At 41.9% G+C, this 27620-nt stretch overlaps 1 long non-coding RNA gene across 1 annotated transcript; it reads left to right on the forward strand.

Annotated features, from left to right (window-relative positions):
- Positions 1 to 1341: 1341 nt before the first annotated feature.
- LOC121642574 lies at positions 1342 to 27423 on the forward strand. The gene is made up of 4 exons (XR_006010919.1): positions 1342 to 1410; positions 19874 to 19884; positions 21021 to 21023; positions 27413 to 27423. It is a non-coding gene; the product is annotated as an uncharacterized LOC121642574 (long non-coding RNA).
- Positions 27424 to 27620: the final 197 nt, after the last annotated feature.

Here is a 27620-nt window from a genome sequence, read left to right on the forward strand (position 1 = left end):
CACCACATAAAACCAACCAGGGAAACCGCCGTTCGGTATTTACATAAATGCACATAAGGATCAGTATGTTGGCATTTCCACCTCTGGCAGGAAGGTTTTACTCACTCTCACTAAAAATGAGAGAAATACCATCTTATCAGATCCTGGAGCTCTAATTATACTGGGTTATCTGGTGAAAACATAAATTCTTGTGTCAGTGAGTCACCATAACAGTGCTTTGAAGGGATCAAATAAAATATTATTTTCCGTCTTTGTGTGTGTGTGTGTGTGTGTGTGTGTGTGTCTGTGTGTGACAGGGCCAAAGAGGGTGTGGGACTTATTTTAATTAGGACATGGTTTATTTATTTTTTTTAACTGCATGCTATTTTATTTGTGCTATTTATTTATACTTTTAACCGCATGTTTTACTTGTTTTATATCCTTGGTTTTATGCTGTGTATTGTTTTTTTTTGACACCCTCTGAGGCCAATCAAGCCTTAACGAGCCCCAATTAGAGACAGGTGCGAGCAGTCCTGAGAGGATTTAGGCAGAGCCCCAGAGTGAAGCAAAAAAAAAAAAAAAAAAAAAAAAAGGAGAGAGATGACGGTGATCAGAAGCAGCAACCGGTGCCGCAAGGTGCCACGGAAATGGGCGACCAGACGGGACCGCCGAGAAGCGGAGGCGGCCGAGAACGCAAGGTGCCGTGGGACTTCCAGAGGAATGGCAGGTGGATTGTGGGAAGGAGCGCAACAGCCAACCCAGAACCCATGGCGCAGTGACTCAGCCCCGGGCCGCAGGAACACCGTGTCAGCCCAGGAAAAGAGTGAGAACATCTTCCTGTCAGTGACTGTGGCTTAAAGTGAGGTGCCGGCTGTAGGGCAGGTGGAAAGGGGGGTATCCCCCAGAGAAACAGAGGACTGCTGTGTGGTTGTTCCTTCTTCTTCACAGGTCATTGGTGGGCTAGGCCCTACTATGGAGAAGAGGCGCCCTAATCGGGGCCCACGTCGCCGCCATGACACACATTTCAATCAGTGTTGGAAATCTGAGGATGGGTTGTTGTCCCCAGCTCACTAAACATGTTCTCTTTGTGAATTGTGACAACAACACAGGGTTTGTGAACACATCATGTGATCAGTAGCAAGCAGATACTTCGTTGTAGTGAGCATGTGTGTGTTCTTGTGTATACGTGTGTCTCTTTTTAAAATTGTAAAATAGCCTTATGTGTCTAGAAATGAAGCTTTCTTCTGTTTACTCTTTCTTTCCATAAAGATGTAGATCTGTTTAACTTCAGTGTAGGGTTTTGCATCAAATCATTAATTATTTGTGTTATGATATCAGAACAATCTCACCATCATTGTTTCAACAGGTCACATGACTGCTTCCATCTCCAAGTCAGCTCTGCCATGGATCAGCCAGATGGCAAACCGCGTTGTTGACCTTATGGCCATCACATAGATGCTCTGTCTCTGGTCAGAAGAACTGGATGGTTTTCCAACCTCAGGCCCCCAGCACCCACTTCTCTGCTCAGCCCTGCAGAGCCCAGTGGCCACGTCATCACGGAGCTGGGCTGCAGAGCTCTTGTCCAGGTTTTGTCCTTGAGCTTCGGTCTTGTCCTCCGAATAAAACGCATGATCAGGAGCGTTGTGGAGGATGGTGTTCCACCATCCAAAGCAGATGTTAACACGTCCATCAAACATCTGGTTTCAGTCTTTCTGAAACTCGGAGCTGAGGAACTCTGGTGGTATTTGCTGGAGATCAAATGTCCTTGTGTCTTTTCTTAAATCATATAGAACATCTCAGTCTCATCCTCTTCACTTCCACCAACCCCCCTCACCACCTGTCTACAAGAAATCCATTCTTGGTTTTCATCCAACTTCCTCAAACTCAACAGTTCTAAAACAGAAGTCCTCCTGGTAGCCACGGACACCCACTCTCTCCAAATCCAATAGTTTTCCCATTTCCATAAACAACTCACGTGTCCTTCCATCCCCTCAGGTAAAGGGTCTCTTTCCTTTCACTCCCACATTAACAGTATCACCCGATCTGCATATTTTCACTTGAGAAACATTTCTCGTCTCCGTCCCTCTTTTTTATTATTAGGCCCGAGCACCGAAGGCGGTGCGAAGGCCTATTGTAATGCAAGCGTTTTTTCTTCTTCTTATTAGGCCCGAGCACCGAAGGCGGTGCGAAGGCCTATTGTAATGCAAGCGTTTATTATTATTTTTATTTCGCACAATGAATCGCATTTTTGGGGGCCTGAACATGCTCCAAAACTCACCAAATTTTGCCTACCCCCCCATTGGAATGCGAAAAATTTAATAATTTGGGGTGCTCAGGACTGTTCAGGCAAAATTGAACGAGAGCGCCACCTATTTGTGATGCCCCTCCATTGCAAGTTATCGATCTTCATGAAACTTTGTACACATGTTCCACATGGGAGGGCAAACGAAAAATGAAATTATAGTATAGGTCTAAATAGAACAGGAAGTCGGCCATTTTGGGTCAAAGTCGCCATTTTGGCATTTTACTGACCTCGCATTTGAACGAACTCCTCCTAGAGATATTATCGTATTGACACCAAAATGGCTGAGGATGTTCAGAAGGCATGTGTGATCAAAAGTTATGCAAAACTCTCTCAAAGGAGTAACGGCGTACAGGGGGCGTGGCCTCAAAGTTTGATGTCTCGCCATGAAAGACGAAATTGATATAACTCCCACATAAAACAACTTTTCTGACCCAAAATGGCCTCGTATGATACTAGTCCCATCCTCAACACATCTATGTGGTCATTATTGGATTATGAATAGGCCACGCCCCCTGGCAACAGGAAGTCATGTTTTTTACTCGAAGACCCACTTCTCTGACGTTTTGAACACAACCGGGGTCAAACTGCATCAGACACCTGAAAACAAGTTGGGGATGATATCCGGTGAAGACTGTTGCTCTACACTGCAAAGCAAGACCGTGGCGCCATGGCGAACTTCGATAAGACGCCATGACATCATCAATCACTATAACTCCCTCATTTTTCACCCAATCACCATCAAACTCACAGGGCTTAGTCATGGTCCGGTCCCGAACACACCCATATGACCACTTCCGGTCTAGCCCTAAGCCCCGCCCACTTTCAACAGGAAGTGCTTTTTTGCAGTTGTCGTGGTCCTTCTCCTCAGGCATGAACCCCAGACACTTGAAAGTGCTTCACAACAGGTCAAACCCTTTCATGATACTACAATAAAAATCTCAAGTTCCTTCGCCAAACGTAACGTCCGACGCCATCAAACAGGAAGTACTTGGAACTCACCCGGTGTATCATCGATCTCCACCAAACTCGGCAGGAAGGATCGTATTCAGACGTGGAACTGAGCCAAATTGACATATGCTGGAATAGTGACATAGTGGCTCTATAGCGCCCCCTACAATATTTTGATCAACCAGCTTCGCCCCCTACGTGGACCGACATGCATGAAATTCACCACATTGATTTACTATGCCAGGATGCACAAAACTGTCCTTTAGACCTATTTGCTAATTTCAACAGGAAGTCGGCCATTTTGTAAAACTTGTCATTTTCAGGGTCATTTTGGCCTGTTTCTTGCCATTGCATTTGAACGAACTCCTCCTACAGATTTTATCGTATTTACCTCAAAATCACTCTGAAGCTTCCAGAGGCATGTGTGATCAAAAGTTATGCAAAACTTTCTCAAAGGAGAAAGGGCATGGCGGGGGCGTGGCCTCAAACTTTGATATCTCGCCATGAGAGACGAAACTGACATAACTTACATATAAAACAACCTATCTTGACCAAAATGGTCCCGTTTGATGTCATTTCCATGCTGACCACATCTACATGTCCAGATGTTGTCACCTGGACATTGCTCAACGCTGCATGGCCAGACGGTGGCGTCATGACAAACTTGGATAAAACGCCATGACATCATTAATCAGTATAAATCCCTCAATTTTCATCCAATCACCATCACACTCACAGTAATTACTCAGGGTCTGTTCCTGAACAGATACATTGAACAACTTCTGGTCTTGGTCTAAGCCCCGCCCACTTTCAACAGGAAGTGTCTTTTTCAGACACTGGGGTCCCTCTCCTCAGGAATGAACTCCACACACTCAAAAGTGCTTCAGATCAGGTCAAACTCTTTCGTGATACTACCGAAAACAATCCTCAAGTTCCTTCCTCAAGCAAAACCATGGCGAATGGCGTTCATCGCCATGAAACAGGAAGTATTTGCAATTGACCCATTGTACTCCCGATCTCCACCAAACTCGGCAGGAAGGACAGTGGTCAGGCCTGGAACTGATTTAAATAGACATATGCTGGTTATGTGGCTCTATAGCGCCCCCTATAATTATTTATTCTATCAGCTCCAACCACTGCTTTGACTGACATTCATGAAATGTGGCATATTTATATAACATGCCAGTACAAACCAAAAAGCCTCTTCATGTCCTGATGTTTTCAACGCCATAGCCCCGCCCCCTGGAAACAGGAAGTACCCCTTTTATCCCATTGAAAACCCTACACACCTACTCAAACTCATCAATATTATCCTTGATGAACACATGACTCACAATATAACAAACTGCTTACACCATCATGAATAAAATGGCTGCCTGTGAGGTTTCTGTCCCTCGCCATCAAACAGGAAGTGGCTATAACTCTGGACTCGGTTGACCCAATGACGTGATACTTGGCAGTTGTCATTAAAGTCCGAACCTCAACATGTTAGTACAAGATCAAACACTATAGCTCCACCTACTGGCCATGTTGATATCTGCAGATCTTAAAAGCATGATTGTGTTTGGATTTGTTTCACACTATTGGTCAGAACAAGGTCATGACCACTTCTGATGTCATTATTAGGCCCATTGATGTATGAGATGATGGTCAGAGAGAGACAATGACCACACGAGGCAGAAACATGGGGACGACTGAGCGTACGGCTGCCAGCCAGAGCGAGCTTGCTTGGGGAGGGAGGTTGCAGGCCGAGGGGGCGGTGCAATAGGCCAGAGCGGCGCCAGAGGTGCGAGGGCCTTCATCGCTGCTTGCAGCTTTAATTCTTATTATTCTTCTCAAAACTCAAACGCATTTTTGGGGTACTGCCCATGCTCGAAAACTCACCAAATTTTGCCTACCCCCCCAAAGGAATGCGTAAATTTACATATGGTGGGGTGTTCGGGACTGTTCGGGCAAAACTGAACAAGAGCGCCACCTATTTATGATGCCCCGCCACTGCATGTCGTCAATCTTCATGAAAATCACTACACTTGTTCCAAATGCTCGGGCGAACAAGAAATCCTCTTGGAGTAGTGTTCTTAAAAAGACAGGAAGTCGGCCATTTTGGGTCAAAGTCGCCATTTTGGCAGTTTACTGACTTCGCATTTGAACGAACTCCTCCTAGAGACATTGTTGGATTGACACCAAAATGGCTGAGGATGTTCAGAAGGCATGTGTGATCAAAAGTTATGCAAAACTTTCTCAAAGGAGTAACGGCGTACAAGGGGCGTGGCCTCAAAGTTTGATGTCTCGCCATGAAAGACGAAATTGATATAACTCCCACATAAAACAACATTTCTGAACCAAAATGGCCATGTCTGATACTAGTCCTATCCTCAAGACATCTACGTGGTCATTATTGGATTATGAATAGGCCACGCCCCCTGGCGACAGGAAGTCATGTTTTTTACTCGAAGACCCACCTCTCTGACGTTTTGAACACAACCGGGGTCAAACTGCATCAGACACCTGAAAACAAGTTGGGGATGATATCCGGTGAAGACTGTTGCTCTACGCTGCAAAGCAAGACCGTGGCGCCATGGCGAACTTCGACAAGACGCCATGACATCATAAATCAGTATAACTCCCTCATTTTTCACCCAATCACCATCAACCTCACAGGGCTTAGTCATGGTCCGGTTCCGAACAGACCCATATGACCACTTCCGGTCTAGCCCTAAGCCCCGCCCACTTTCAACAGGAGGTGCTTTTTTGCAGTTGTCGTGGTCCTTCTCCTCAGGCATGAACCCCAGACACTTGAAAGTGCTTCACAACAGGTCAAACCCTTTCATGATACTACAACAAAAATCTCAAGTTCCTTCGACAAATGTAACCATGGCGAATATTGGTCCGACGCCACCAAACAGGAAGTACTTGTAACTCACCTGGTGTACCATCGATCTCCACCAAACTCGGTAGGAAGGATCGTATTCAGAAGTGGAACTGAGCCAAATTGACATATGCTGGAATAGTGACATAGTGGCTCTATAGCGCCCCCTACAATATTTTGATCAACCAGGCCCGCCCCCTACGTGGACCGTCATGCATGAAATTAACAACATTGATTTATCATGCCAGGATGTACAAAACTGTCCTTTAGACCTATTTGCTAATTTCAACAGGAAGTCGGCCATTTTCAAAAAAGTGTCTTTTTTAGGGTCATTATTGCCTGTTTCTTGCCATTGCATTTTAACAAACTCCTCCTACAGATTTGATCATATTTACCTCAAAAACACTCTGAAGCTTCCAGAGGCATGTGTGATCAAAAGTTATGCAAAACTTTCTCAAAGGAGAAAGGGCATGGCGGGGGCGTGGCCTCAAACATTGATATCTCGCCATGAGAGACGAAACTGACACAACTTACATATAAAACAACCTATCTTGACCAAAATGGCCCCGTTTGATGTCATTTCCATGCTGACCACATCTACATGTCCAGATGTTGTCACCTGGACATTGCTCAACGCTGCATGGCCAGACGGTGGCGTCATGACAAACTTGGATAAAACGCCATGACATCATTAATCAGTATAAATCCCTCAATTTTCATCCAATCACCATCACACTCACAGTAATTACTCAGGGTCTGTTCCTGAACAGATACATTGAACTACTTCTGGTCTTGGTCTAAGCCCCGCCCACTTTCAACAGGAAGTGTCTTTTTCAGACACTGGGGTCCCTCTCCTCAGGAATGAACTCCACACACTCAAAAGTGCTTCAGATCAGGTCAAACTCTTTCGTGATACTACCGAAAACAATCCTCAAGTTCCTTCCTCAAGCAAAACCATGGCGAATGGCGTTCATCGCCATGAAACAGGAAGTATTTGCAACTGACCCATAGTACTCCCGATCTCCACCAAACTCGGCAGCAAGGACAGTGGTCAGGCCTGGAACTGATTTAAATAGACATATGCTGGTTATGTGGCTCTATAGCGCCCCCTATAATTATTTATTCTATCAGCTCCAACCACTGCTTTGACTGACATTCATGAAATGTGGCATATTTATATAACATGCCAGTACAAACCAAAAAGCCTCTTCATGTCCTGATGTTTTCAACGCCATAGCCCCGCCCCCTGGAAACAGGAAGTACCCCTTTTTTCCCATTGAAAACCCTACACACCTACTCAAACTCATCAATATTATCCTTGATGAACACATGACTCACAATATAACAAACTGCTTACACCATCATGAATAAAATGGCTGCCTGTGAGGTTTCTGTCCCTCGCCATCAAACAGGAAGTGGCTATAACTCTGGACTCGGTTGACCCAATAACGTGATACTTGGCAGTTGTCATTAAAGTCCGAACCTCAACATGTTAGTACAAGATCAAACACTATAGCTCCACCTACTGGCCATGTTGATATCTGCAGATCTTAAAAGCATGATTTTGTTTGGATTTGTTTCACACTATTGGTCAGAACAAGGTCATGACCACTTCTGATGTCATTATTAGGCCCATTGATGTATGAGATGATGGTCAGAGAGAGACAATGACCACACGAGGCAGAAACATGGGGACGACTGAGCGTACGGCTGCCAGCCAGAGCGAGCTTGCTTGGGGAGGGAGGTTGCAGGCCGAGGGGGCGGTGCAATAGGCCGGAGCGGCGCCAGAGGTGCGAGGGCCTTCATCGCTGCTTGCAGCTTTAATTATTAGGCCCGAGCACCGAAGGCGGTGCGAAGGCCTATTGTAATGCAAGCGTTTTTTCTTTTTCTTATTCTTATTTTTCTTCCGCCGAATGAATTGCATTTTTGGGGGCTTGAACATGCCCCAAAACTCACCAAATTTTGCCTACCCCCCCATTGGAATGTGAAAATTTACATATGGAAGGGTGCTCGGGACTATTCGGGAAAAATTGCACCAGAGCGCCACCTATTTATGGTCCCCCGCCAGTGCACGTTATCAATCTTTATGAAACTCACTACACATGTTCTAAATGCTCAGGCGAACAAAAAATCCTCTTGGAGAACTGCCCTCAAAAAAACAGGAAGGCGGCCATTTTGGGTCAAAGTCGCCATTTTGGCGTTTTACTGACCTCGCATTTGAACGAACTCCTCCTAGAGATATTATCGTATTGACACCAAAATGGCTGAGGATGTTCAGAAGCCATGTGTGATCAAAAGTTATGCAAAACTCTCTCAAAGGAGTAACGGTGTACAGGGGGCGTGGCCTCAAAGTTTGATGTCTCGCCATGAAAGACGAAATTGATATAACTCCCACATAAAACAACTTTTCTGACCCAAAATGGCCTCGTATGATACTAGTCCCATCCTCAACACATCTATGTTGTCATTATGGGATTATGAATAGGCCACGCCCCCTGGCAACAGGAAGTCATGTTTTTTACTCGAAGACCCACTTCTCTGACGTTTTGAACACAACCGGGGTCAAACTGCATCAGACACCTGAAAACAAGTTAGGGATGATATCCGGTGAAGACTGTTGCTCTACACTGCAAAGCAAGACCGTGGCGCCATGGCGAACTTCGATAAGACGCCATGACATCATCAATCACTATAACTCCCTCATTTTTCACCCAATCACCATCAAACTCACAGGGCTTAGTCATGGTCCGGTCCCGAACACACCCATATGACCACTTCCGGTCTAGCCCTAAGCCCCGCCCACTTTCACCAGGAAGTGCTTTTTTGCAGTTGTCGTGGTCCTTCTCCTCAGGCATGAACCCCAGACACTTGAAAGTGCTTCACAACAGGTCAAACCCTTTCATGATACTACAATAAAAATCTCAAGTTCCTTCGCCAAACGTAACCATGGCGAATCTTGGTCCCACGCCATCAAACAGGAAGTACTTGTAACTCACCCGGTGTATCATCGATCTCCACCAAACTCGGCAGGAAGGATCGTATTCAGACGTGGAACTGAGCCAAATTGACATATGCTGGAATAGTGACATAGTGGCTCTATAGCGCCCCCTACAATATTTCTATCAACCAGCCTCGCCCCCTACGTGGACCGACATGCATGAAATTCACCACATTGATTTACTATGCCAGGATGCACAAAACTGTCCATTACACCTTTTTGCTAATTTCAACAGGAAGTCGGCCATTTTGTAAAACATGTCATTTTCAGGGTCATTTTGGCCTGTTTCTTGCCATTGCATTTGAACGAACTCCTCCTACAGATTATATTGTATTTACCTCAAAATCACTCTGAAGCTTCCAGAGGCATGTGTGATCAAAAGTTATGCGAAACTTTCTCAAAGGAGAAAGGGCATGGCGGGGGCGTGGCCTCAAACTTTGATATCTCGCCATGAGAGACGAAACTGACATAACTTACATATAAAACAACCTATCTTGACCAAAATGGCCCTGTTTGATGTCATTTCCATGCTGACCACATCTACATGTCCAGATGTTGTCACCTGGACATTGCTCAACGCTGCATGGCCAGACGGTGGCGTCATGACAAACTTGGATAAAACGCCATGACATCATTAATCAGTATAAATCCCTCAATTTTCATCCAATCACCATCACACTCACAGTAATTACTCAGGGTCTGTTCCTGAACAGATACATTGAACTACTTCTGGTCTTGGTCTAAGCCCCGCCCACTTTCAACAGGAAGTGTCTTTTTCAGACACTGGGGTCCCTCTCCTCAGGAAAGAACTCCACACACTCAAAAGTGCTTCAGATCAGGTCAAACTCTTTCGTGATACTACCGAAAACAATCCTCAAGTTCCTTCCTCAAGCAAAACCATGGCGAATGGCGTTCATCGCCATGAAACAGGAAGTATTTGCAACTGACCCATAGTACTCCCGATCTCCACCAAACTCGGCAGGAAGGACAGTGGTCAGGCCTGGAACTGATTTAAATAGACATATGCTGGTTATGTGGCTCTATAGCGCCCCCTATAATTATTTATTCTATCAGCTCCAACCACTGCTTTGACTGACATTCATGAAATGTGGCATATTTATATAACATGCCAGTACAAACCAAAAAGCCTCTTCATGTCCTCATGTTTTCAACGCCATAGCCCCGCCCCCTGGAAACAGGAAGTACCCCTTTTTTCCCATTGAAAACCCTACACACCTACTCAAACTCATCAATATTATCCTTGATGAACACATGACTCACAATATGACAAACTGCTTACACCATCATGAATAAAATGGCTGCCTGTGAGGTTTCTGTCCCTCGCCATCAAACAGGAAGTGGCTATAACTCTGGACTCGGTTGACCCAATGACGTGATACTTGGCAGTTGTCATTAAAGTCCGAACCTCAACATGTTAGTACAAGATCAAACACTATGGCTCCACCTACTGGCCATGTTGATATCTGCAGATCTTAAAAGCATGATTTTGTTTGGATTTGTTTCACACTATTGGTCAGAACAAGGTCATGACCACTTCTGATGTCATTATTAGGCCCATTGATGTATGAGATGATGGTCAGAGAGAGACAATGACCACAAGAGGCAGAAACATGGGGACGACTGAGCGTACGGCTGCCAGCCAGAGCGAGCTTGCTTGGGGAGGGAGGTTGAAGGCCGAGGGGGCGGTGCAATAGGCCAGAGCGGCGCCAGAGGTGCGAGGGCCTTCATCGCTGCTTGCAGCTTTAATTATTATTATTATTATTATTATTAGGCCCGAGCACCGAAGGCGGTGCGAAGGCCTATTGTAATGCAAGCGTTTTTTCTTCTTCTTCTTCTTCTTCTTATTCTTATTATTCTTCTCAAAACTCAAACACATTTTTGGGGTACTGCCCATGCTCGAAAACTCACCAAATTTTGCCTACCCCCCCAAAGGAATGCGTAAATTTACATATGGTGGGGTGCTCGGGACTGTTCGGGCAAAATTGAACGAGAGCGCCACCTATTTATGATGCCCTGCCACTGCATGTCATCAATCTTCATGAAAATCGGTACACTTGTTCTAAATGATGGGGCGAACAAAAAATCCTCTTGGAGCACTGTCCTAAAAAAAACAGGAAGTCAGCCATTTTGGGTCAAAGTCGCCATTTTGGCGTTTTACTGACTTCGCATTTGAACGAACTCCTCCTAGAGACATTGTTGGATTGACACCAAAATGGCTGAGGATGTTCAGAAGGCATGTGTGATCAAAAGTTATGCAAAACTTTCTCAAAGGAGTAACGGTGTACAAGGGGCGTGGCCTCAAAGTTTGATGTCTCGCCATGAAAGACGAAATTGATATAACTCCCACATAAAACAACATTTCTGAACCAAAATGGCCATGTCTGATACTAGTCCCATCCTCAAGACATCTACGTGTTCATTATTGGATTATGAATAGGCCACGCCCCCTGGCGACAGGAAGTCATGTTTTTTACTCGAAGACCCACTTCTCTGACATTTTCAGCACAACTGAGGTCAAACTGGATCAGACACCTGTAAACAAGTTGGTGATGATATCTGGTGAAGACTGTTGCTCTACGCTGCAAGGCGAGACCGTGGCGCCATGGCGAACTTCGATAAGACGCCATGACATCATAAACAAGTATAACTCCCTCATTTTTCACCCAATCACCATCAAACTCACAGGGTTTAGTCATGGTCTGGTCCCGAACAGACCCATATCACCACTTCCGGTCTAACTCTAAGCCCCGCCCACTTTCAACAGGAAGTGCTTTTTTTCAGTTGCCGGGGTCCTGCTCCTCAGGCATGAAGCCCAGACACTTGAAAGTGCTTCACAACAGGTCAAACCCTTTCATGATACCACAATAAAAATCTCAAGTTCCTTAGCCGAACGTAACCATGGCGAATATTGGTCCGACGCCACCAAACAGGAAGTACTTGTAACTCACACAGTGTACCATCCATCTCCACCAAACTCGGCAGGAAGGATCGTATTCAGACCTGGAACTGAGCCAAATGGACATATGCTGGAATAGTGACATAGTGGCTCTGTAGCGCCCTCTACAATATTTCTATCAACCAGCCCCGCCCAATACGTGGACCGACATGCATGAAATTAACAACATTGATTTATCATGCCAGGATGTACAAAATTGTCCATTACACATCTAGGCTAATTTCAACAGGAAGTCGGCCATTTTGAAAAAAGTGTCATTTTTAGGGTCATTTTTGCCTGTTTCTTGCCATCGCATTTGAACGAACTCCTCCTACAGACTTTATCGTATTTACCTCAAAATCACTCTGAAGCTTCCAGAGGCATGTGTGATCAAAAGTTATGCTAAACTTTCTCAAAGGAGAAAGGGCATGGCGGGGGCGTGGCCTCAAACTTTGATATCTCGCCACGAGAGACGAAACTGACATAACTTACATATAAAACAACCTATCTTGACCAAAATGGCCCCGTTTGATGTCATTTCCATGCTGACCACATCTACATGTCCAGATGTTGTCACCTGGACATTGCTCAACGCTGCATGGCCAGACGGTGGCGTCATGACAAACTTGGATAAAACGCCATGACATCATTAATCAGTATAAATCCCTCAATTTTCATCCAATCACCATCACACTCACAGTCATTACTCAGGGTCTGTTCCTGAACAGATACATTGAACTACTTCTGGTCTTGGTCTAAGCCCCGCCCACTTTCAACAGGAAGTGTCTTTTTCAGACACTGGGGTCCCTCTCCTCAGGAATGAACTCCACACACTCAAAAGTGCTTCAGATCAGGTCAAACTCTTTCGTGATACTACCGAAAACAATCCTCAAGTTCCTTCCTCAAGCAAAACCATGGCGAATGGCGTTCATCGCCATGAAACAGGAAGTATTTGCAACTGACCCATAGTACTCCCGATCTCCACCAAACTCGGCAGGAAGGACAGTGGTCAGGCCTGGAACTGATTTAAATAGACATATGCTGGTTATGTGGCTCTATAGCGCCCCCTATAATTATTTATTCTGTCAGCTCCAACCACTGCTTTGACTGACATTCATGAAATGTGGCATATTTATATAACATGCTAGTACAAACCAAAAAGCCTCTTCATGTCCTGATGTTTTCAACGCCATAGCCCCGCCCCCTGGAAACAGGAAGTACCCCTTTTATCCCATTGAAAACCCTACACACCTACTCAAACTCATCAATATTATCCTTGATGAACACATGACTCACAATATAACAAACTGCTTACACCATCATGAATAAAATGGCTGCCTGTGAGGTTTCTGTCCCTCGCCATCAAACAGGAAGTGGCTATAACTCTGGACTCGGTTGACCCAATGATGTGATACTTGGCAGTTGTCATTAAAGTCCGAACCTCAACATGTTAGTACAAGATCAAACACTATAGCTCCACCTACTGGCCATGTTGATATCTGCAGATCTTAAAAGCATGATTGTGTTTGGATTTGTTTCACACTATTGGTCAGAACAAGGTCATGACCACTTCTGATGTCATTATTAGGCCCATTGATGTATGAGATGATGGTCAGAGAGAGACAATGACCACACGAGGCAGAAACATGGGGACGACTGAGCGTACGGCTGCCAGCCAGAGCGAGCTTGCTTGGGGAGGGAGGTTGCAGGCCGAGGGGGCGGTGCAATAGGCCAGAGCGGCGCCAGAGGTGCGAGGGCCTTCATCGCTGCTTGCAGCTTTAATTATTATTATTATTTTATTTTTATTATTATTATTATTATTATTTTATTATTATTATTATTATTATTATCATTTTATTATTTTTATTTTTATTATTATTATTATTATTATTATTATTATTTTATTATTATTATTATTATTATTATTATTATTATAATTTTATTATTTTTATTTTTATTTTTATTTTTATTATTATTATTATTAGTAGTAGTATTATTATTTTATTATTATTATTATTATTATTATTATTTTATTATTATTATTATTATTATTATTATTATTATTATTATTATTATTATTATTATTATCAAACCAGGTGAACTAATAAGCAGAAACCAAAGAGCAACACAGAACTAAACATGACCCTAAATACCAAAAACATAACCCAAGAACTTAAATCATGACATGCTCAAGTTTTCTCACCTGTCATTTAGACCCAAGTCCCACTTCACCTTCAAAAGCATTTTATGGTTTCTTTCAGCCTGAGATTTTAGTCATGGAAAGTTAAGGAGTAGACTTCGAGTTGGATGGGTATGAATTTATACACATGGATCGCAGAAACAAAGGTGGAGGAGGAGTTGGATTATTTGTGGACAAAAACTTGAAATTTAAAGTTATAGAGATCATGTCAGTGGTGATAAACAAAATGCTTGAGTGTGTATCAGTGGAAATTTACAGAGAAAAAACTAAAAACTTTGTTTTTTTGGTTTGTTAAGTTGCATGTACAGGTCACCAGGCTCGTGTGTTGAACTGTTTAGTGACTGGATGGAGGAACTATTTGCAACTAAAACAAACAAAACTATAATAATCTGTGGGGACTTCAATATTGATTTGCTTAATGCGAAGGAACACAGAAAGACGGAAGAGTTCATCAATAAATTATACAGCATGACTTTGTACCCTAAAATCACCCGACCCACCAGGATAACATTTCATAGTGCAACACTTATTGACAATATATTTACCAATGACATCTCCAACAGCACAACTAGTGGAATGTTAATAAGTGATATCAGTGACCATTTACCAGTATTCACAGTGTTTAATAATGACGGCAAGTCTATTGATCATGATAAACAATTAAATACAAAAGACTGAGAACAACTGAAGCAATAGAGGATTTGAAAAATGACCTAATTGCACACAACTGTAATAATGTATATAATAATAATAACGTAAATGAAGCATATGAAGAATTTATGAGAGCATTTAAATTTCTATATGACAAAAACTGTCCCTTAAAGAAAGTGAATAAAAAACTAAAAGATGTGGGTCTTCCTCAGATAACAAAGGGACTGCGTAATGCTTGTAGAAAAATGAATTCACTCTACAGAGAATTTATAAAACAAAGAACTGAAGAGGCTGAAAATAAATATAAAAAATATAAGAACAAATTAATAAATATCCTAAGAATAGCAAAGAAAGAATACTATAAAAATCTATTAGATAATAACAAGAACGATGTTAGAGAAATATGGAAAATCCTGAACACAGTAATAAAAAAAATTTCTAGTCAGATAAGTTACCCTAAATATTTTGTTGTAAATGATACAGAAAACTACAATATGAATGATGTGGCTGATTGTTTTAATAAATTCTTTGTAAGTATTGGGCCAGAACTGGTAGAAACCATCCCTGACGCAAGACAGGATAATCCCTGTCTGGTTGATAGAAACCTAAGTTCTATGTATCTCACTGCAGTGGAAGAAAAAGAAGTCATTGAAACAGTTCTAAAATGTAAGAATAACACTTCTGTAGATTATGATGGTATTGATATGACTATTGTTAAGAAAGCTATCAATGGAATCTCAAAACCACTCACATATATCTGTAATTTATCATTTCAGTCTGGTACATTTCCTAATAAAATGAAAATAGCCAAAGTAATCAAACTGTATAAATCTGGGAATAAACACCAATTTACAAACTATAGACCAGTTTCACTACTTTCTCAATTCTCCAAAATTCTAGAAAAACTTTTCATAATTAGACTGGATAAATTCATAGAAAAATACAAAATACTTCATGAAAATCAATATGGATTCCGGGCAAATAGAGCAACATCAATGGCAATTATAGATTCTATAGAAGATATAACAAATTCATTAGATAAAAGATTGCACACAATGGGATTATTTTTTGATTTGAAGAAAGCATTTGATACAATTAACCATGATATTTTGTTGTATAAATTAGACCGATATGGGATTAGAGGTAAGGTACTTGACTGGATCAAGAGTTTTCTGACAGAAAGGAAGCAGTTTGTCAAGTTTGGGGACGTCTGCTCCACTAGTTTGGACATTTCTTGTGGTGTCCCACAGGGGTCAGTCTTGGGCCCCAAATTGTTCATTCTTTATATAACTGATTTATGTAAGGTAACAAATGTGTTAAAGCTGCTTTTATTTGCAGATGATACCAGTGCATTTTGTTCTAGCAGTGATCTCCAGTTGTTAATAAAGTAGATTAACATAGAATTAAAAGAAATGAAATTATGGTTTGATCGAAATAAATTATCATTAAATTTGACGAAAACCAAAATAATGGTGTTTGGAAATGATCAAACAAATTTGCAGACTGAAATTATGTTGGATGGGGTAGAGATTGAAAGAGTGAATCAAATCAAAGTATTAGGGTTGATAATAGATGAACAAATTAGTTGGAAACAACACATTAGACATATCCACAGTAAAGTTTCAAGAAGTTTAGCAGTATTAAATAAAGAAAACAGAATCTAGATCATAAATCACTACATACTCTTTATTGCTCATTAGTTCTTCCATATTTTAATTACTGTGCAGAAGTTTGGGGTAATAATTACAAAACAATAATACATCCACTATTTGTTCTCCAAAAGAAAGCCATAAGGATCATCCATGGGGAAGGTTATAGGGACCATACCAATTCATTATTTTTGCAGTCAAAATTATTAAAATTGAAAGACATTATTAATTTACAGACTATACAAATTTTATTTAAGGTAAAACACAAACTACTACATGTAAATATTCAAGGACTGTTTACAGAGAGGGAAGGGGGTTATCTTTTGAGAGGGAAATTTAATTATAAGGTCAAAAGGGTGAAAACAAGGAGGAGATGTTTCTGTTTTTCTGTTTGTGGAGTAAAATTGTGGAATAAGCTGAATGTGGAGCTCAAGGAATGTCCAAATTTAAAGCAATTTAAAAAAATGTTTAAAGATATTACTTTCACACAATATATGAATGAAGAAGCTTCTTTTTGAAATATGTATTTTTTGTGTTGGTTTAAAATGAACTACTTGCAATGGTTGAACAATATGAAATCATTTAAATGTGTATTGTGATATAGGACTGTAAAGTTCAGATGGAAAATTAACAGGAAGTGGAAAATATTATTTTAACTTTGGAGAAGGGGTGGGATTTAATAAGTTTTACTGCTTCCCGCCCCTTTTCAAGCATGATCTTTGTTTCATTTTTCTTTTTTGTATTTGGAATTCTCATGGCTGTATATGTGGTTTTGTATGTGCTCGAAATAAACTACTACTACTACTCCCTTCAGACGGGTGTCTTCCCATCTGCCTGTAAAACAGCAGTTGTGAAGCCCCTTCTGAAGAAGAGAAATTAGACCCAAACATTCTTGATAATTACTGACCTGTATCCAACTTACTTTTTATGTAAAATTATAGAAAAAGTAGTTTTTATTCAGTTACACAAGTTTTTGAATAAACACAAGATTTTAGAAAAATATCAATCTGGTTTCAATTGGTATCAATTCCTTACATCCATCCATACAAAACTACGGAAAAGGATATTTTACTTTTTCATGGACATTCTGATAGTGTATACCTTTCATCAGTTGCTCTCTAACTGGGGGTCGAGATCTCATCGTATCACATCATATGGTATCACATTGTAGCGCAATTCCTGCTGAGCAGGAGAGGCTGAAGATGTGGTTCTTCCGAACACATCACCCACTAAAGTAACTAATTTTTTATTTCTACCCACCAAACTGGATTTGAACCCCCATCTGGGAGGTTGGTGGGTGTAAAGGCTGATTAAGAGCTGTAAATCTGCTAAACCTTCACTTCTGAGACACTTATACATGTGGACAAAATTGCGTGGAAAAACTCACGATGTTCACAGAAATAACTTGAATCTGACAAAAGTAATAATAATAAAAATTCTATGAAATTTAACCAATGAAAGTCAGACGTTACTTTTCAGGTTGGACAAACAGGCCTGGACAAAAATGATGGTACCCCCAACTTAATATTTAGTTGTACAACCTTTTGAGGCAACCACTGCAATCCAACGATTCCTGTAACTGTCAGTGAGACTTCTGCACCTCTCAGCAGGTATTTTAATCCACTCCTCATAAGCAAACTGCTCCAGTTGTCTCAGGTTTGAAGGAGCCTTTTCCAGACGCCATGTATCAGCTCCTTCCAAAGATGCTCAATAGGATTTAGGTCAGGGCTCATAGAAGCCACTTTAGAATAGTCCATGTTTTCCTCTTAGCCATTCTTGATGTTTTTAGCTGTGTTTTGGGTCTTTGTCCTGTTGTAAGACCCATGACCTGCGACTGAGACCAAGCTTTCTGACACTGGCCAGCACATTTCTCTCTAGAATCCCTTGATAGTCTTGAGATTTCATTGTACCTGCACAGATTCAAGACACCCTGTACCAGATGCAGCAAAGCAGCCCAGAACATAACAGAACCTCCTCCATGTTCCACAGTAGGGACGGTGTTCTTTTCTTCATATGCTTCATTTTTCCGTCTGGAAACATAGAGCTGAATAATTGATGAGTCACATTTCTAAGTGCTGAGTAAAAGTTAATAATAATAATAATTTGCTACCAACCGTACCTACCTTTGATAGGCTGGAAATGTCACTTTCAGTGTGCATACAGATTACAGGCCAAAGTCGCTGGCAAGCATGTAAACTGAGATCTCTGCAGCTCAAATGTCAGAAACAACTGGACAAAATTAAACATGAAGAGTGTGGGTTGTGAGAGTTAGCAGAAGTGTGGATATCTTTTGTTACTGCTTGTTGGCACCCTGAAGGTCTGGAATGTCAAAGAATAAGCAGAGAAAGCTGCTGAAGCTTTAGTCTGGAGTTAAAGTTAGTGTGATGGGTTTAAACCTGTACATGCAGCTTGCATTTCTCTACGGTTCATCATAGCCTGGTCAGTGTCACGTGACTGTAGTTTCTCCTCCTCAATATAGAAACATTTAAAACTGGATTTTTATTCTTTTAATCTGTGTATATAAAATTAATTGATTAAACAAAGGAACTGCCCAGAAGAGCTGCCACGTTGAGCAACATTGAATGATCACGTTTCAAAGGTTGAACCACGAAGTTAATTACAAATAAATTAGAAATATGTTTAAGTCCATACATATGAAACTACGCAAAAGGACATTTTACAACTTGTTCATGGACAATCTGATAGTGTATACCTTACATCAGTTGCTCTCAATCTGGGGGTGAAGATCTCATCGTATCACATCATATACTATCGCATTGTAGCGCATTGTATCACACCGTATTACATTGCATCATATTGTATCCTATCACATCATATCATGTAGCAACATATCATGTAGCATTGTATCGTGTCACATCGATCATATCATATCATATCATATCATATCACATCATATCACATCATATCATATCATATATTGTATCGTATCGTATCGTATCATATCATATCATATCATATCATATCATATCACATCATATCATATCATCTCATCTCATATCATATCATATCATATCTTCTATTCTATTCCATTCTGTTCTATTCTATTCTATTCTATTCTATTCTACAGTCATTTAGCAGACACTTTTATCCAAAGTGACTTACATTTGAGAGTAAGAACAACACAAGCATGAATTCAAACAAGATGGGACGTCGTCATTAAGTGGTAGCCAGACTGCTTTGAGTCCAGTTGGACCCAGGTGCTGTCATGTAGTGCTAGAGGCAATGTGTATAATATATATATATATATATATATATATATATATATATATATATATATATATATAACGTTTTTTGTAGTTTCTTTTTTTGTTATTTTTTTTAAAGTAATTTTGTTTAAATACAAGATCACGATTTCATCACACAATATCAACTTGAGCATAAATGCACACAGCTGAGTTGAGCCAAAGAGCTGGACAAATCTTTCTAACTCATTCTGAGTTGAAGAGTTAAGCTAAGTGTGGAAATGCTGCTTAAACAACTGAGTCTTTAGCTCACTTTTAAAAGTGGAAAAGGACTCTGCAGATCGGACAGAGTTTGGTAGATCGTTCCACCACTGGGGAACAACAGAGGAGAAGAGTCTAGCTACTGATGTGGCGCCACCTTGTGGTGGGAGCACTAGGCGTCTTTCACTGGCAGAGAGTAACTGTCGAGAGGGAGTGTAGCTCTGGATTAAGGAGTGGAGGTAGACTGGAGCCGTTTGGGTTATTGTTTTGTAAGCCAGAAGCAGAGCTTTGAATCTGATGCGCTGCAACTGGAAGCCAGTGGAGAGCGATTAGCAGAGGAGTGACATGAGCTCTTTTGGGCTGGTTGAAGACCAGACGTGCTGCTGCGTTCTGGATCATCTGCAGAGGTTTAACTGAGCATGCAGGCAGGCCAGCCAGTAAGGAGTTGCAGTAGTCAATGCGTAAAATGACCAGAGCCTGGACCAGGAGCTGGGCCGTGTGTTCAGTCAGGTAGGGTCTGATCCTCCTGATGTTGTAGAGAGCAAATCGGCAAGATCGCGCAACTGAGGCAACATGGTCCTTAAAGGTCAGCTGGTTGTCTACCATGACACCAAGATTCCTGGTAGAAGACGTAGACACAAGCGTGATGGAGTCAAGCTGCACGCTTATCTGTGGCGGTAAGGAAGGATTGACTGGAAAGACAATAAGCTCAGTCTTGGAAAGATTTAGATCACATATGTCAAACTGGTCCAGCAAAGGGCCGTGTGGCTGCAGGTTTTTGTTCCAACCAAGCAGCAGCACACCAGATTTGACTGATTCAATCAACTGATCTCAGTCTTCAGACAGCTGATTGGTCAAACTGTGTGCTCTTGGCTGGCTGGAACAAAAACCTGCAGCCACACGGCCCTTTGCTGGACCAGTTTGACATGCCTGATTTAGATGAAGGTGGTGATCCTTCATTCATGCGGAGATATCAGCAACATGCTGATATTCACATTGAGATGGTTGTGTCGTCAGGTGGGAAAGAAAGGAAAAGCTGAGTGTCATTGCATAGCAGTGGTAGGAGAAACCATGAGAGCTAATGATGCACCGAGTGAGGAGGTGTATAGTGAAAAGAGAAGAGGGCCAAGCACCGAGCCCTGAGGCACCCCTGTTGTCAGCCCATGTGATCTGGACACGCCCCCTCGCCAAGATACTTTGAAGGATCTTCCTGTGAGGTAGGACATAAACCACGAGGGGACAGATCCTGAGATACCAAGCTCCGAGAGTGTGGAGAACAGTATATGATGGTTGACCGTGTCAACGGCAGCCGACAGGTCCAGCAGTATAAGGACTGATGATTGACCAGCGGATCTGGCAACCCGTAGGGAATCAGGAACTGACAGGAGAGCAGGTTCAGTAGAGCGGCCTTGCCTATAGCCAGACTGATATGGATCTAACAGGTTGTTGTCTTGGAGGAACTGTGAGACCTGACTGAAGACGGCACGCTCTAGTAGTTTAGACATGAATGGAAGCAGTGAGACCCGCCGGTAGTTTCCAACCTGGGCTGGGTTGAGTGTGGGTTTCTTCAGCAGTGGCTAAACCGAGCTTGCTTGAAGGCAGAAGGAAAGACACCGGATTTAAGAGAGGAGGTGATAATATGGGTTACTGCAGGTTTGATTGTAGGAAAAATGCTCTGCAGGATGTCAGAGGGAACAGGATCAAGAGGACAGATTGTGGGTTTTGAGTTGACTAGAAGTTTAGAGACTTGGTCCTCATTTAGAGAGCGGAAGGAGCAGAGTGAGGCACCAGTAGCTGGTTTGGTAAGGCTGAGTTGGTCAGGCTCAGTGAATTGGTTACTGATGGTAGCAACCTTTTCAGTGAAGTAGGAAGCAAACATTTCTGCAGTCAGCACAGTGGGAGGCTGAGCAGGTGGTGGAGTTTGAAGAGAGTTAAACACCATGAACATGTCGTGTGTTGGGAGCATTGCGGATCTTGTTCTGATAAAAGGCTATCTTTGCCACCTTCAGGCTGGATGTGAAAATTTCAAGTTTTTGCTGGTACTCAGACAAGTCAGTGTGCTCTTTTGATTTGCGCCACTTTCTTTCTGCAGCCCTGAGTCCGGTTCTGTGCTCCATCAGAACCTCTGTGAGCCATGGACTGGGAGGGTTCTGTCTGGCTGGTTTTGACACCAGAGGACATAATTTGTCGAGAGGGGAGGCGAGAGTCTGAGTGGGAAGGGAGGGTAGAGTAAACCTCATCAGACAGCTGTGTAGGTCTGAGGGAGCTCAGGTTCTGCGGTAGGACACCATTTTTGGAGCCGCTTCAGTGACATGAGGAAGGAAGACAGAGAGTGTGTCTCAAACTGCACTGGCAGGTAGAGCGTAGTGCAATGGCAGTTTATATAAAAGCAAACATTATTATGTACTTTATGGGTACTTTGCAAACGCTTATCTAAAGTGATGTACAATCAGCTACGGCTTAGTCAACGGTACTATGGAAACAGGCCGATTCTCTAAACCAGCAGTGTTTCCTAATCAGTTTTCAGATAAAGGACCATTTTGTTTACGCCAGAGACCCCGCAGTGCTTAATCTGGAGGTTCAACAATCATGAATGAACGTACCGAACCTATAGCATTAATCATTTTTAACACTTATAGCCCATCTACATCCGCGAAATCGGCTATAAAATTCTACCTCAGCCTCCATCAAATGATCAGATCCATAACTGTCACCAGGGATAGAAGAGAAAAGAAACATCCTGCCGTTTATATTAGAATTATGATCGAATAACTTCATACTTACAACAGTACAAAATAGCCTCCGCCTGCATCTGTACCGCTGAGTCGGTGGTTAATCGGCTCTGGAAAACTGGTTGAAAGTCCCTCCACTTCTGCTACATCAGCAAGATGGGCTCCGTTTAGTGCGTGTAGTGTCCATCGTTTCCCCCATCGATTTTTGGCCGAGTTTAGGGCAGCATCGGGGTACTTTCAGTTCAGTTTTTACTCAAATTTCTGTGTCAGTGCGATAAGCACTTAAATGTAGTGTTCAAAGTATAGAAGTGCGCAGATTGGGACACACCCAGAGAATTTAACCAGGAAGTGGTCTGAGAGGTGCAGCGTGGTGACGGACAGGTCGGCTGTGGAGCAGTTTCTGGTCAGTGCCAAGTCAAGAGTATTACCAGCTTTGTGTGTTGGAGGAGTCTGAACCAGTTTGAGATCTTACATCGTATATCACATTGTATCACAGTGCATTGCATCATATTACATCAAATCAATCGTATCACATTGTATTGTGTTGCATCGCATCGTATCGCATCATATCATGCATTATAAATCGTAAAATATCTCACCATAACCACATATTTTTAAATGCTTTGCAGTTAAATGTCTCAGTTTTTTTACATCATAAAGGAAACCTGCTGAGCTCAAGGTCCGTGAACATAAAACAAGACTGGACCGCTCAGACGAATATTTAATGAAGGATGGCAGCCGGAGCTCGAACAGTTTCCAATGCAAGTTTCTGATCCTGAGTAATCTGTGATTTTAATAATCTGTGTAGAGAAAATGATGCCGCATTTCACACATTTCTCCCTCACCTCATCATCCTGCAGAAACTCTGCCTCTCTCGTCCAATAACACACACAGTCTTGCACACTGACTCACCTTCACAGTTTGATGTGTTCTCCTAAGCAGCTTGTATGAGAACACTTCTGCCTCTTAACTCTGACTCATGGTTACTGGGGGGCTGAAACAAGATGGGACCAAAGCCAGGAGTTTCTTTGCATGTGTGTTTATGGGTGTGTGTGTTTGCATGTGTGTTTATAGGTGTTTGTTTGCATGTGTGTGTGTGTCTGAGTCATGTCTTGCTCACTCCTGTTCCTGTCCTTAATGCTGTCATACAGTGACTGGGAGGAAATCTCAGCTTCTGCTGGACTGACACTAAAAATGATGAATGTCACACAATCACCAGCAGGATCATGCGGGAAATGGGCAAACATGCATTCCCGCTTCACACTATTCATGTCCAGGCATTCAATCTCCCATTCAGACACACTTCCAACCACAACCACACATTTAAAACATAGAGCCTGCATCCATCAGTTCTCGGCAGGAATGGCAGAACCTCCCCATTCCAGTCTTCTACAGACCATTACCTGGTGTGGTCCTGCAACAAGACCCTGTCCTGCACTTTGTCCCCCTTTAGCATCAAGCCCAGACCTTGACCTGGAAATGAGCAATCGATAAAAATACTAGTTAAAGCCAACTGTGTTTTAGAAGTATTAGATTAGTAATTCTTCAAAAACAATTTATTTATTATTTTTGCACTGATGTGCCTTTTCACCCTGGATGCTCACTTTCGCCATGAATAAAGAACGAAAAGCAAGAACCTTTATGTTTAATGCATAATAATAATACTAATAATAATAATAATAATAATAATAAAGCACAGATGCAGTATGACAAAAGCAAGTCAATTCTCTAGGCTAAAAAAATGGTAAGAAGAGGTCAGCTGTTATGTAAAGTTGGGTTTAGGTAAATTATTTCTAGAGTTCTCCTGTGCAGCTTCAGCTGTGCTGTTCCACATATTAGTTAAAAGTCTGAATTCTGAGGAGGACATTGTGAGAACACATCCCTGATCATCTGACCGACTGGTTAAACAGACTTCAGGGTAAATAGCTGCTCTGTCATCTTTAAAGTTGATTCCTGGCGCGGTTAAAGGCCAGTTCACACGTACCACCCAAGCCACCTGACTGTGTTAGATCAGTTCTGAGCTTCCAGAGCATGGCTCGATAATGAAGACATGGTTCTTCAGTTATCTTTGAAGTTCAACACTAACCAGTGTGGAGGAAAAGAGTAAATATGAGATTATCACTGTAAGGTCAATTTCATATCATTTGCCTTACTTAAAGGTTGAAACGTTTCTACTGACACTTCCTACCTTCTACCAACAAGGAAGCCATACAAAAGTTGTTGTAATTATCCTTAACATTCATATTATTTGTGTCACCATGAATTCTCAAACTTAGTCCATAGGTGTTATCATACAAGTCTGGTGGGAAACAGGTGGATGGAAATTTAATCGCATCAGTCATAACAAACCGTTGGTTCCCAACCCATTTTTCTCAGGGACCCCCTTCATGCATATTGCCATGGACCCCCTGCCCCACCCCGTGCTGGTTTTATGCTTTCAAAAGTTAGATTCTCACCATAAATATTGTGTTCTGGCTGAGTCCTGTCTTTAGTTAATTTAAGTTGATTAAATTAATATACAGCCTTTTTTTCTGAAAATAGGGACAATGTGTGGACATTAATCACAACACCTCTTAATGTTCAAAGCCTCAGGGATTAATCTGATGTTTGTACATTTTTATCATTCAAACTTTCTTTTCTTTCCCTCGCCACCCCTGGGAAGGATCAACATAAAACTGAATTTTTTAATTTGTGCACATGAAACAAGCATTCATTCATCTGATGCATATCAGCGTTCTGTAAAGCACCATCCCTGCAAGCAGTGGGAAGGAAATTTAACATACTGAGCATTTGCAGCCACGTTTTCTTCATCTGGAGGAAACAAAAAGGACAATAGATGGGGCACCTTTATTAAAGATTCAAGATCTTTATTGTCATTTTTCAGCATAACAAAATTTGGAGGAGTTTCCCAGCTCAAGCACACATAAATAAGAAAATAGAGGCAAGGCATCTAACCCTCGTCTGGACTTGGGCGGTGTAAATGGAGTCCAGATCTGGTATTACACACTCCAAATCCAACATGGACCATAAACAAGGGAAAACAAGTCCAAAAAAAAAGAAAATAAACAAAAAGAAAGGAAGACTAAACACATGCAAAGTGAGTAGTAAAACATAGACAGTAACCATACCATCCATCTGAGGAATAACAGAGCCATCACAAGGATCATGAAAAACACAGAATTAACACAGCAGGAAAACGTGAACTTCTTCCTAAAGACAGAAAAGCACAGGAAGAGAAAAGCAGCGTAACATATGACACACCTGGAGAGACAGGGAGGACCTTCAACATGAGGAAAGAGGGGTGTACATGCTCTGTATGACATGCCCTACTCCAAAGACCACCACTGGGCAGGAAGCGTGGCCATCCCAGCAGATCTGATAGGTTTGCTGGGACGGTCACACCTCCAGAAAACAAGTCAGCATTGGTTGGCTCTTTCTGTGGATACAATACAGTAAAAACAGGTAGATTTCAGGTATAGTGGCAAAGGTAAGAAAGTAAAGTAAGTAAGTAAATGTTTATTTATTTAGCACCTTTCAAGATAAAAATCACAAAGTGCTTAACAATAAAACAAAACACAAAATAACAATAACACAGAGAGAATAAAAACAAATAAAACTAAGTAAAAGCAAGTTTAAAAAGATGTGTTTTAGCTGCTTTTTAAAAGAGATCATGGAGTCCACAGATCTCAGGCTGAAAGGAAGGAGTTCCAGAGGGAAGGAGTCACTGCTGCGAAGACTCTGTCACCCTTGGTTTTCAGCAGTGTGCTGGGAACGTAGGGCTGTAGAAGGTCTCTGATATATTCAGGTGCTTGGTCATAAAGGGCTCGGTAAGGTAAAACTAAATAAAATGGAAGCCAGTGCAGTTGGATCAGTAAAGGAGTAACATGAGTGAATCTGGAGGATTTTGTTTTCAGCCTTGCCGCAGCGTTAAGAACAACTTGGAGATTTTTTGCTTAAGCATGTAAAGATGGAATTACAATAATCTAGTCTGGATGAAATGAAGGCATGGGGGATCATCTCCATCTCAGATGGTGAAACAACTGGACTCAGCTTGGCAACGTTTCTGAGATGATAAAAACAGGAACGAACAAGTGATTTTACATGAGCATCTAAAGACGTTGCAGGGTCAAGGGTTACACCAAGGTTCTTAACCGAGGGCTTAATACATGAGACAAGTGGACCAAGACTCTTATCTATCTCAGGGAAAAATCTGTCAGGGGCACAAACAAGGACCTCAGTTTTTACATCATTAAGTTGAAGAAAGTTTTCATTTATCCAGCTCCAGACAACATCAAGCACCCAAGCAAGATCTGAATCCTAAAAAACATCCTGAGGTTTTAAAGAAATAAAAAGCTGAATATCATCAGCATAACAATGATAAGAAATATCTTTAAAAGAGCCGATAATGTGCTGCAGTGGCAGCAAATATAAAATAAACAATAAAGGACCCAGAACAGATCCCTGTGGAACACCAAAATCAAGAGCTGAAGAAGAGGATTTAAACTTTGCAGCAGCCACGGAGACTAATCTCCCAGAGCGATAAGAGGAGAACCATTTAAGAGCAGAACCTGAAACCCCAACCCAGTGTTTCAGCCTGTCCACCAGGACATGATGATCTACAGTGTCAAAAGCTGAGGTCAAGTCTAGTAACAATAACACAGAGCAATGACCTGCATCGCTCTGCATCAGGATGCCATTGGAAACTCTGAGCAGGGCCGTTTCAGTGGAGTGAGCCCTGCGAAAGCCAGACTGGAAATGATCCAGGACATGGTGTGTCTCTAAAGCAGCTGTAAGCTGCTTAGCAACAATTTTTCTAAAATCTTAGAGATTAATGGCAACTGTGAAATAGGTCTATAGCTGCTAAAAAAA

This window comes from Melanotaenia boesemani, chromosome 7, assembly GCF_017639745.1.
Source record: "Melanotaenia boesemani isolate fMelBoe1 chromosome 7, fMelBoe1.pri, whole genome shotgun sequence".
NCBI classification, from domain to species: Eukaryota; Metazoa; Chordata; class Actinopteri; order Atheriniformes; family Melanotaeniidae; genus Melanotaenia; species Melanotaenia boesemani.